The sequence below is a fragment of the Rattus rattus genome, chromosome 11 (assembly GCF_011064425.1).
Source record: "Rattus rattus isolate New Zealand chromosome 11, Rrattus_CSIRO_v1, whole genome shotgun sequence".
Classification (NCBI taxonomy): Eukaryota; Metazoa; Chordata; class Mammalia; order Rodentia; family Muridae; genus Rattus; species Rattus rattus.
In genome coordinates, this window is record NC_046164.1 from 61659791 (window position 1) to 61663751 (window position 3961).

At 46.2% G+C, this 3961-nt stretch overlaps 1 non-coding gene across 1 annotated transcript; it reads right to left on the minus strand.

Moving 5' to 3' along the window:
* Nucleotides 1-575: 575 nt before the first annotated feature.
* On the minus strand, nt 576-637 carry LOC116912934. The gene has a single exon (XR_004389504.1). It is a non-coding gene; the product is annotated as a U7 small nuclear RNA (small nuclear RNA).
* Between the last annotated feature and the right edge of the window lie 3324 nt (nt 638-3961).

Below are 3961 nucleotides of genomic sequence, written 5' to 3' on the forward strand. Positions count from 1 at the left end.
CTTGCTGGCAGTCAAGAGAGTAGACGTTTATTCAGGATTATTTCAGGCTCATCTTAGGCTGTGTCAGCTCTTGTCAACCAGCATCAGTGACTCTGGTGTGTTTCCCGCCTGGTCCCTCATTCCTCACACTGTCTTCATCTCTTTTGGCCTCCTCCTGCAACTATCGCCCAGAAACTGATGTTAAACCAGTACTGCCTGCCACACTTGAAAACCTTCTACAGCTCTCTCTCGCTCTCTCTCTCTCTCTCTCTCTCTCTCTCTCTCTCTCTCTCTCTCTCTCTCTCTCTCCTCTGATGACTCTGATTCTTTGGCTTGGCAGATAAGCCTTTCTAGAAATGGTGTCTCCACCCTAGAGCTCTGGATTCCTCTACCTGCTCAGTTCATTCTGTTGCACTGTGTTTCAGCACACTGCTGTTCAGTCATCCTCTATCTCTAACCAAACAGCCACACAATTCCTTCACCTGCCCTTCATCCTTCCCTCCCTCTCCCAGCAAGGACCAAAACCAAGGTTTTGTCTTAGAGTTTCTATCGCTGTGAAGAGACACCATGACCATGGCAACTCTTTTTTGGGGTGTGGGGGGATTCCGACAGAAGTCAGAAGACCTGCTAGACAAATTCTAAAAGATCTGTAACACTTTTTTTTTAAAGATTTATTTATTATATATGAGTATACTGTCACTGTCTTCAGACACACCAGAAGAGGGTGCTGGATCCCATTACAGATGGTTGTGGGCCACCATGTGGTTGCTGGGAACTGAACTCAGGACCTCTGGAAGAGCGGTCAGTGCTCTTAACCGTTGAGCCATCTCTCCAGCCACCCACCCCCCACCTTTTTGGCAACTCTTATAAAAGAAAGCATTTGATGGGGCTAGCTAACACTTCATGGGTTTAGCTCATTGTCATCATGGTGGGAGCATGGTGGCACATAGTCTCCAGACATGGTGCTGGAGAAGAAGCTGAAAGTTCTACATCCAGATCCACAGGCAGCAAGAAGAGAGAGAGACTGGGCTTGGCTTCTGAAACCCCATGCTCCACCTCCCCCACACCCCCACCCCTGTGACATACTTCCTCCAACAAGGCCACGTGTTCTATCCTTTCAAAAAATGCCACTCCTAGGAACCTGTGAGGGTCATTTTCATCCAAACCACCGCAGGCTTTACCTATTCAAAAGCTCTTGTATCTGCATACCCCCAGACTTCTCATTTTGCTTCTTGTTTTGAGACAGTTTTACTAAATTGTTCAAGCTAGCCTTGAACTCATTCTGTACCCAAATCAGGCCTTGAACTTGTGATCCTCTTTGTGTCAGCCTCATTAGTAGCTGAGATTACAGGCTTATGCCACCAAGTACAGACCACCAGAAACCTCTTTTAATCCACTTGAGGTTAAACTGGTTACTCCACCTCCTGCCTGTCACCATGCACTCACCCACTGTTGGGGCCTCTAAAAGTCACACTGGTATTTAGTTGATTCCCCCACTACCCAGTGATATATACTTTCAGGCTAGACCGAATATAGTAACCTAGCTAATCAAATGAGAGACTCTCTAATGAGAAAAAGGCCCACCGGAAACCTCAGAGCATTGTAGTGGATCACATGTGCCATGATGAACTATGGGTGTGCCTGAGGTGCCCAAGTGAGACAAAGGTGTTTAAAGGTAAGAGGAGGACTACTGAGTAGTCTTGAAACAATTATCCTTACCTGCAGAATCAATAACCTAGATGATGTCAGTTTGAGGCTGAGCAGGCAATTGCTGGGTGGGCCTCCGCACAGGGGTAACTGTATGCAAACAAGTTTATGGTGTTGTTTGTGCAAAGTCTTAGTTTTGACTTTGTTTTTGAAACAGTTCCTGCTTTCCGGCAGTGGTTGGTTTATGAGGATCCATGGGTTGTGACCTTTTGTCAAGAGGGTGTCATAAGTGACTCAACCTTCACTCTGACAACCTTTATGCTGCCAATCACCTACCTTCATAGCAAAGTAGAGTTGAGCGCGGAGCACAGCTCTACAGAATCTGTGCAGTGGTGAGTGGTTCTGCGTGGATGAGTTCTTCTTTGGGCCACTATTGCGAAGGGTTATTGTAAGGGGCAGCACACGATTTAAAGAGTTGCCCAAGAAGCTCATTAATTAGGGCCAATAGTATTTAATACAGTGTTTTAAAAACTATTTATAACAAAACTCTGTTTCAAAGCATTGGGTACAGCAGGACCTGGCACCGAACCTTCTTCGTACTACCCTTGCTCTCCGTAGACCCTTCCACTGAACACAGAGGGGGAGCACCAGGCAGGGCACATGCTGAATGGATGAATTTACACTGCCACACTGAGACTGGTGAAGAAGGGAAGGACTGGAAACTCAAGTGAAGGTGTTGTCAGAGGTGTGTGGTGTCAACCAGAGTTTAAACAAAGCCATTTCTGGCTAATTATAGAATATCCGAAGGGTACTGGATAGCCCTAAGCCTAGGCTGAGTACTGAAGGGTAGGATCAGAAACAAATGTGGGTGGAGCCTGGTTGGGACACAGCTATCCACACCCAGATCACCATGGCTATTCCTTTGACCAAGTTAGGTCATATGTCCAGGGTCAAAGTCCCTGGAAGAGATCATTGGGAGGATCCCCGAAGGAGGTATGGGAAACCTATAATGTGGCTCTGTGGGTGGCCACCTGGCCTGGAATGCACATAGTTACTACTCCACAAAGAGTTTCTTCCCAGTGGGGAGAGGGTCCAGTGAGGGTGGGGGGAAGTGTCACTAAAAATGATAAAGAATCCAGAAAAAAATTGAAGTCTTCTGTCTGGCATCTTGTTAGGGTCATTAATTAAGACAGACAACTCCAATGAAAGAACTGTGGGAAAAATATTCCAGCACAAATTCCCTAGAGAGATTTTGGTTTTGGAATGAGAAAAATGAGGTTTCGGCAGAAGGAAAAATGCAGTTCCCCCTTGGGATCCATTGAAGAGTGGTGGCAGGGGCCCCCTTAGACATCAAAGTCTTCAGCCGCTCCAGACCCTCATGTAGAACACTGTAGCAGTAGAACATAATCGTCATACTCCCTCTGGTATCATAATTGACTCTAGACAATTCCAATACCAAATACAACATAAATGTTATGTAAATAACTGTCTCTCTGTATTGTTTAGGGAATAAAGACAAGGAAGATAGTTCAGGACAGACAAGGCTACCCCAGGGAAACTATGCAGCCCACTTCAGCAACAGGATGCTGTTCACGATTGTTTCCATCTGTAATTGGTTGTATCTTTGCATTCAGAGTCCATGGGTATGGAAAGCCAATTGTAGTAAATTGCTTTTCACTTTAAGGCATGCGTTTGGTCCCATCTGTACATCTGAAGGCTAGAAAGCACATGGCACTGTTTTCTCTGGCAAGGGTAGCTATGGAAAGCAGGTCCCCCCCCACCCCCCACCTCGAGTGGCCAGGCATGATGCTGTAAGAGGGATGACCTCCATGGTCTGGGGACAAAGCTTTGCTGACCCCATGGAGCTAACCTTTCTGGTATCATTTTGTCCAGCTCCCCCACAGGTTTGGAGGAAGGGAGGAGAGAACAGCTAGAGCCTGAGGTAGGGTCATTATATATCACACAGCCATAAAACACCAAAGTTGCAATGATCAGGAGGGAGTTTCCTCCTACTAGACCCCTCTGACATGTTACTGCCATCACCTTGGGAAGCTCAATGGGACATAGGAAGTTAAGTGTATCATAATCAGAGTGAAGCCTAGGTTGATCCATTTAAAGACACATTACTACCCTACCCCTCATAGACAGGTGACCTTATTACTAAGCTCCGAGGGCTTGACATTTTCCTTCCCAAGAAATACTTGATTTGTGGGATGTGGGGTAAAACCGCTTTAATCCCATTGTTTGGGAAGCAGATCCTGGCAAAGCTCTTGTGAGTTTGAGGCCACCATAGCAATTTCTATCCCAGTTAGAAATACATAGTGAGAGAGAACTT